This window comes from Helianthus annuus, chromosome 17 (assembly GCF_002127325.2).
Source record: "Helianthus annuus cultivar XRQ/B chromosome 17, HanXRQr2.0-SUNRISE, whole genome shotgun sequence".
In the NCBI taxonomy this organism is placed as follows: Eukaryota; Viridiplantae; Streptophyta; class Magnoliopsida; order Asterales; family Asteraceae; genus Helianthus; species Helianthus annuus.
In genome coordinates this window covers 137,455,589-137,464,723 of record NC_035449.2, presented here as the reverse complement: position 1 = coordinate 137,464,723, position 9,135 = coordinate 137,455,589, and positions in this window count along the sequence as shown.

Sequence of the window (9,135 nt, the reverse complement as noted above, 5' to 3'; positions counted from 1 at the left end):
TGCACATATTACGAACAGTGTCGATGGAAGTATCAAACTTCTTTATGTTTAACTCATTCTGTTGATACTTATCAGTCAGAAGTTCTAGCTCAGCTCCCACAGAATTTCTAGCTTAGCTCTCACAGAATCACATTCCATGGTTTTTACATTAAGTTTATTTTGTTATCATGGACCAAACATTGTTGTTGATTTAAGTCCAAGTGAAACTGAGCTATGATCTTCTTTAGTGCTTCAATCTTTTCATAGAGTAACTTATTATTCTCTTGAAGACTGATGCACTTTGACATAGCACTGTCATAATCATTGATTAAAGCAAAATTATGTGCTCTCATATGTGCAATTTTATTTCTACAAAATTATGTGCTCTCATCTGTGCAATTTTATTTCTACAATGTTTCAGAGAGCGATTCAGGTTCCTTAGTCTGTGCCGTCAAGCATTGATTGACTTGTGCATCTTCAGAGATCTTGAGCGATTCACGTGTGCTACAACATCTGCCCAATTGAAACCTTGTTGTTCTTGAGCCAGCAAAGCATATCCTGCTACAGTATCTCCATGGCTTGTTGAAGTTTGAGCAGGTGTAACAGGGACCATTGGTCTTTCAAAATTTTTAGCAGCAGCTGTCTAAGTTGGATCATACCCCACCGGTGTCTTCTTTCAATCCCTCGCAAAGTGTCTCGGCTCATAACATCTATAACATCTTAGTTTGTCTCTCATAGGTCCAGTGCGAAGATTCGATATAGGACGACAACCATACTTTTTTTGAAACTTTTCAGCTCTAAATGTTGTCATTACCAAGTTCCAGGATGCATCCATCTCTTCTATTCTTCTTCAACCACTTGATTAATCTCAGTAGCTAGAACAAATGGGGGGCAAAAGATCACCTGCTAAGAAAGCATGCAAGCTGCTAAGCATAGAAGCTGCAAGAGCCAATCTTTCCTCATTTTGCTTGGTCAGAAAGGCTATGTTTTCAGCTGAGATTGAGGATGGAATGTTTTGAGTCGGTGAAGGGGTCTCTAGACTGAAAACCACATTTGCGAGCTGAGGGTGTTGCTGGGCTAAAGTAGGTGTTGCAGAGTTGTTAACAACGACTTGTGGTGTAGGAAGTGACATGCCGTACACATAGTTGGTATTTTGAGCTTGCAGCTGAGCTTTGGTCAACGGACTGAAAACAACATTTGGGTTATTGTTTGGCACTCCATGAACAGGACTGAAAACTATGTTGGGATGACTCTGAGACGTTAAAGCATTATTGGAACTAGTCAACCCGGCAGCCATCATTGAGTTCTTATGATTTAACTCTCTCTACCGATTATCAATCTCACACGACTTGATTGTACCAATTAGCTTAGTAAGTGTGACATTGTTTAAAATCTTTGTACGCTTGATCATAGACACATCAGCATCCCAGTTCTTCGGCAATGAATTCAGAAGTTGACGATTCATCCCACTATTTGTGATGGTGATACCGACACTTATCATCTGCGAGACCAGTTCGACGAACCTTCTGTAACATTTCCAGTTTTATCATATAAGAATTATAGGTTTATTTAAATTAATTAACCACTAGTAACTAGTTTTATTTTTAATATAATTATTTGAACCATTTTATTCTTATACGTTTTTACATAGTTTTAAAAACTATTTTATATATAATTGGTTGGAGTGTTATACAAATTAATTGACTTGTATATACATATATATGTGGCATTTCTATTAAAATAGAATATATAAAACTTATATTATTAAACGGGTAGATGACAGAAAAATTGACTGTTAGAAATATGAAGTACCTAGACGGACCTAAGAACCGTTTAATAATTAAATTATAAAAATACATTATATCTGAACTTACTCCGTTTCAATGAAACTTGGTTCAAAATGTAGATACAAATATTCTCGTTCTAATGACATATTTATTGTTTTATAAAACGTCATATTTTAGAAGTTATAAGCGCCAAATAAGTGAAGCAGCTGAATTAATTATAATATATAAATTAATAAAAAAATAAAAAATAACAAAACCTTACCTTAAAGGAATGTGTACGTGGATATATGTTTTCTGAACTCCAACTCCAAGATTCTTGGAAATATAATAAACTTACAATTTGAAGAATGGTAGTGTATGTGTCATAAGCAGAGACTATTTCGTGACCTCCAAGCTGATCATATCAACTATAAATATGGAGAATATGCCTCAAAAAATTCTACACACATCTTCTTTCTTACTCTTTCTATCTCGCTACTCTCTCTCTCTCTCTCTCTCTCTCTCTATATATATATATATATATATATATATATATATATATATATATATATATATTCTTTTCTTTATTATTATTTACCCTATAATAATAATAAAGCCTTGCCCCGTTTTAAGTGTTTTAACCCCTGTTCACTGAGTCGATACCTTGTCTGTCACACCCCGACCACGTGTAACAACAAAACGTGGCGGAAACGTCGGGGAGTGTTGTAACAGAATCATTGTTTCATAACACATGGAAATTTAAATATTGTTTTATTGATTAAATGAACTCGTTGTTCTATTACAATCACATAAGTACAACTATGATCTTCCAAGTTTTAAAGTTGCTAAGGCACGAGTCCATCCTAAATGTAGCATGTATCAACAATCATCTCAAGACAGCACCTGAAACATGTGTAAAAATAGGTACGTCAGCATAAAAATGCCTGTGAGATACATAGGTTTTGTGAAAACGGAGTTCATGACTTATGTTTGAGAAAATGTTTAGTCATGAACTTTGTAAATTTGCTTTGTCTTGTAAATCATTTGAAAAACGATAGGATCAGATGATATGTATAAATAAGAGAATAATGTATGGTTAACTGAATAACCATGTAAAATGAGTTTGTATAAGTTAAGTTGTTTGAAAAACAATGTTTTAATAAAACGTTTATGGTATATATAAAATATACCTTGGTTTTAAGAAAGTTGAATAAGTAATATATTAAAATATATTTCAGTTCCAATATTGTTAACCCAAGTGTACTAAATAACGCCACGGTATGTAATGCAATGAAAACACTTATATATAAGAAGTACCAGCGGCGTATCTACCATGTTTTCATCACATTACACTCGTTCCGTTATCTAAACACTAACCAAAACCAAATCGTTTGATAGATAGTATATTAAATATACTTTAGTTGTTCAAAATAATAGTTTTCAGTAGTATATTACAAGTATACCTTGGATTTATAAATAACACATTAAACCATGTTTTAGTTTTGTAACTAACATATCAGTATATGCTTTGGATGTGATAAATAACATATTAACCTATGTTTTAGTTATGTAAGTAACATATCACAATATGCTTTGGATGATTACAAAATATATGTTGGTTCTGTACAATACCACACATGAGAGTATATCAAACTATACTTTTTGGGAGTATATCAAAATATACTTTAAAGGTGCGATTTAAGAATTCATTCAGACCTGGTGCATCAAACTACACCTTTGAGACTATAAGGATACCACAAAGGAAATCCATATTTGGATGGAGAAACAAATTGGTTTCAGACATTCCATGACAACAGGAATGGGGTGTCTACTCCTATAGCGCTATATCATACTACCAATCGGTCTGGTGAACAAAATAAGTACTATTCCAACAATTACTTTTGTATCTTTGAGAAATCAGTGTTTAAACCATAGATAGTCATTTTGTTTGTCAAAAGATAAATACTAACATGTATAATCAATTATACTTTGAAATCATGAAAATAACAGATAGGTACACATGCTTCACCCCAAAACAGTTGAAAACAGTAAAAGAGGGGTTCAATGTACTCACCTGAGATTGCTTTGGATTCCTTGTATAATAACCGGATAATGCTAAAGATCACGGAATATCAACGGCACCTAATAGGTAGCTTATGTTAATATACCGGACCAAATCGGAAGGATCGGACAGTACGCGGGTTCGTAAACCAAACGAGTATGGAGACTCGTGTAATATGGCTTAGCAAAGCCTACATACTAAAATGAAACCTAATCTAAGTGCTTACGGTCCATCACGACCCGTTTAGGTAGCTTATGCTACCCTAACGCGTCGTTCGCGTAGAACGCGTTCGGAACGCCTAACATTGCGACCACACAGTATAACCTCGGAAGGTTATAGCTATGGTCACCAAATGTGTTTGGTCGGGTCCTAATGACCGACCAAATGGGTCGGGTTCGAAAGTATAAGCGATGGTTTAAATCGCTTACCTTACGACCCTATATAAGCACTAAACTAAAAGTGACGAGCTAAGCATGTTAGAACATGCTTAACTAAGTTTAGAAACAGGTTTGGCATCAAAACAAACGGCTTTGATGCCCACGAGTAGTTTGGTTACAAAATACGCAAGAATGCGCATTTTGGCCGAAACTACGACTCGTCACTGAGCCTAGATAACGTGGTAATCAGTAGGTATGGTCACTATGGACCATAACCATCGTGATCACGCTCACGTTATGAAGTTCCATGAACTTCACATTGACCAAAAGCTGGTCAATGCAGAAAGTCAACAAAATGTTGACTTTCGGACTCGAAAAGCGAATAAAAGAGCGAAAGAAGACTTACGGAGGGTCCCCGAGTGCTAATCAAGACCAAATAGCTCAGGTATGAAACAATGGTTTCAACTTAGAGCTCTAAGATCTGATTTTGTGAATTTTACACTAAAGGGGGGGGGTATTTATAGGAAAAGTGGAACCGTTAGGATGGTTTTATCGAATATCGTGCCTTGATCTCGTGCGTACATGTGTCCAAGTGGATAAGTTCAGTGAACTTGACCCTTGGCTCTTCGTTGGGTGAAAAGGCATCGCCCCTTGATCGAACGAAAGGCCAGATTCTGCATTAAATGCAAAATCTTCTGTCAGACATGTTCACGCGGCCCGCCTCATGTTTTGGGCAATCTTTACGCGCCCCGCCTAAGGTTCCCAGACCAGAATTTTCAATTTTGGTCCCTGCACTTCAGAAACACGTATTTTGGCCCATTTTTGGCACGTTTAAGCCCCGTTAACCTCATTTCAAGGCTCTAAGATGAAGTTAAAGTGTAGGGGACTTGAAATATGCTTAAAAATATTCCGGATGTCGGTTCGTTTGGCCGTACGATCGCGATGTTCGCTTAATTACGACGGAATGCGCATAAGCGCGAAAGATGATCCAAATGACGCGACGAATGGATTTTTCTCATGCCAAACACTAAGGCATAATATTATAATGCTTACATAAATTTTCGGATGTCCGGATGTATTCAGAACGTAGGTTATGCGCGAAAGTGCAAACTTGTGCACTTTTTGACACTTTTAGCCCCTGAATGATCCAAAAGTTTGTTTTAGCATACCAAACCCCTCAAAGCTATTTCTAAGCTATGTAAAGGATATTTATGGTATGTTTAACTTATGGACATGTTCCGGAATGTTCGTTACAGTTCAAATTGGCATATTTTCGCAGTTTGTCAAGTTTAGTCCCTGTAAGCGAATTAACTTGTTTTTGCCATACCAAAGCCTTCGAAACTTATTTCTAAGTTATGTAAAGGTTATTTAAGGTATGTTAAGTGTATGATGGTCTTCCGGAGTATTTGTCGCACTAAACTGAGTACGTTTATGCACTAGTTTGCGTATAATTCCCCAGAAAGTGTTGTAGAGTTTGAAATTGAACAAGAATCGATATGTGTAAAACATACACATATTTATACAAATCCCAAGTATGAAATACAATATTTCATTGGTTTGGCATTTGTTTGATGGTTGAAATGACACAGGTGTCACAGTCTCCCCTACTTTAGGAAATTTCGTCCCGAAATTTAATTCTAGAGGAAACTTGTGAAGACAGCTGTGACGGTTTCGCCTTCTAATAGATCCCTTGAACCCTTAAGTAAAACTCGGGGCCATGTTAGGACTCTTAGCGAATTTGTTAACCCTCAAGCGAATTCCTAGTAATAATATAACATGGAATTTTGAAATACGAACAGAAGGATGTTTCTTATGAAGACTTATCATAGGAAACTTGGTGTGTGATTGAGATCAGAATTACAGGAGGGTGAGAATAATGACATTGGTCGAGGTCCGAGACTTCTCCCGCATTCATTATTCTTGTCACTAGGTCTTAACATATGATGAAGCTTCCTGTGGCTCCTGTGCACTGAATTCCATAATTATGTAGGCCTCCATAATTACGTAATTCCTTGCACAGTCCACACAGTCCATTTCATAATGCGTAGGAAAAATTACTTGAATAAACATGAAGCGATTCGACTAGACCACCAAAGGATCCTTTTAATTAGATCAACGAACGATCTTTTTAACTAGATCAACACATGATCTTCTTAACTAGACCGTCGTACGATCTCTTTAAATAGACCACTTAAGGGATCATTTTTAGTTACATCATCACATGATATTTCTAATCAGATTTTCAAAATCAATTTGTTTAAGCAGACTATTCAAGAGGTCCAATTATAGAATAATACTTTATAACCCGAGGGACTTAACTACAATGTTGAAATCCATTAAGGGTTTAAGATAGTATCTTTAGATATCCTATTATGAATCTCTCGTATGAAGATATGAAAGATTCTATGAGGATTTGGATGGATCACATACAACCACAAAACATGTAAGAAAGCACAAATTTAGTTAACTTGATTCTTCATTTTGTTACCTTTAGGTATGGATATTCAAAGCACACTAGGAATCCAATCCATGGATTTCAATTGGTACTTTAATGATTTTTGAAGATCTATCTATAAAGATAGAGGGATTCTCAATAAGTGTTTGACTTTGTTTCTTAAAAGAAACGAGAGTTTAAGGTTCTTGGGGAGATCACAAGTGATCATAATATGACAGAACTATACGAGTAGTTTGTCGTTGGGCTGACATCATAAAGTTGCATCAAGCATTCACACAAACGCATAAATTTTGCAGAAATAAAAACAACAAATCTTTATTTACGTGGCAACGGATTTGTCTTGAAGTGTCAAAAGATAGCAACTAAGGAAATACAAAACACTAATTGTTCACTGCTGCATCATTGTTCATGTTTGCCTCATTGATGTTGAACACTCGTCCACGCGCTGGAGGTATGTTAACAAGCCTTGGGCAATTGTTCCTGTAGTGGGTAAGGTCACCACAGTTATAACATGACCCTGGGGGGAACCGTGCTTGAACAGCAGCAGGGTTTGCAGCAGCTTGATTTGCATAACGACAAACATTGATCAAATGTCCCAACCGCCCACAGTGGGTACATTTGTGACACTGCTCTTGCTCTAGATGATGACGGTTGCATTTGTTGCACAACGGTGCAGTACCAACATAGTTTTGTCTTTTACGAGGTTGTGCTGGCTGGTTTGGTGCAACTTGTTTGTCTTGAGCAGTTACAGCGTAGCTTTGAGAGGCTTTGCGCTTTTTCTTCTTGGACACCTCAGCACTTTCTTCCTTTGGTTCCACATGAGCAGTCTTGTCAGATGGTCTTAAGTCGCCCTTCCGAAACAGCTTGCGCTTCCTGATTTGGGATTCAGTTAGAGTGGCAGCCAATTCAATGGCTTGTCTGACAGTAGTAGGGTTGCTGCCAGTAACGATGTCCTGAACTACGTCAGGAAGCCCATCAATGTATTTCTCAATCGCCTTATCCAGAGGCGTAACCATAGTAGGGCATAACAAGCTCAATTCCTCATAGCGATCAGTATAGGCTCGATGTTCCCCACTGTCTTGCTTTAAATCATCAAATTCCCTTTCTAGAGCCCTAAGCTCATGACGAGGACAGAACTCCTTCATCATAAGAGCCCTAAGCTCGGCCCAAGTCTGTGCTAATGCAACCTCTGCACCGCGGTCCCTCATAACCCCGTTCCACCATGTAAGAGCCCTCTTCTGAAACACACTCGAAGAAAACTCGACCTTGCGATTTTCAGGACACTGAACGTGACGGAAAGTATTCTCAATGCTCTCGAACCATTGAAGAAGACCAGTTGCTCCCTCAGAACCATTGAACTTGAGAGGTTTAGCTGAGTTAAAAATCTTGAAATTGCATGGAGCATTGTTGTTGTTGATGGCTTGAGTTATTTGAGCATAAAGAATTGGGAAGGCAGCAGCCATTTGTTGCGCGATGATTTCCGCCTGTTCGGCATTCGCCATCTGATTGTCGCGTCGAGGAGGCATTCTAAAAGAGGAAACATGAGAGGAAACGAGTGAGAGAATTAGACGAAAAGAATGAGATGAAACAAATCTGATGAAAGCAAGGATAGTGGCCGTCTGTCTGTTACTACAAAGCAACAAACGACCTGGTGATTAATCAAAGCAAATAGGTCAAAAATAATGTATCGCGAAGACATGCTCGCCTATAAGTGGACACTCACCCCAAGAGTTCCCAGGTAAGAGTGACTGGTCCGATTATGTGGATTTGTACGAACACTCTAGCCTTAGACAGAAAACTCAGGGTACAGGCACCCACCCTTCCAGTTTGCATGTGTTCACAATATTTAGACCAACTTTGACGAGAGTTTTGAAAATTCAAAGGGGTTCAAAACCTTATAACAGAGGGTTCAAAACCTAGTAATCAATCATCCTAGAACAGATGATTAGTTTTCAAAGCGGTTTTGAAATTTATGTTCTTGTTGCGGTCGTCGCCTAAGGATAGGTGACGGTGTTGTTTTATGACTAAACGCAAGTAAACTCGCGTTAGGGTCCTAGGAAGGTTATAGACTAGGTCAGAGCATTACTAATAACCTATTTCCCTATAACCATGAGCTCTGATACCAACTTTTCTGTCACACCCCGACCACGTGTAACAACAAAACGTGGCGGAAACGTCGGGGAGTGTTGTAACAGAATCATTGTTTCATAACACATGGAAATTTAAATATTGTTTTATTGATTAAATGAACTCGTTGTTCTATTACAATCACATAAGTACAACTATGATCTTCCAAGTTTTAAAGTTGCTAAGGCACGAGTCCATCCTAAATGTAGCATGTATCAACAATCATCTCAAGACAGCACCTGAAACATGTGTAAAAATAGGTACGTCAGCATAAAAATGCCTGTGAGATACATAGGTTTTGTGAAAACGGAGTTCATGACTTATGTTTGAGAAAATGTTTAGTCATGAACTTTGTAAATTTGCTTTGTC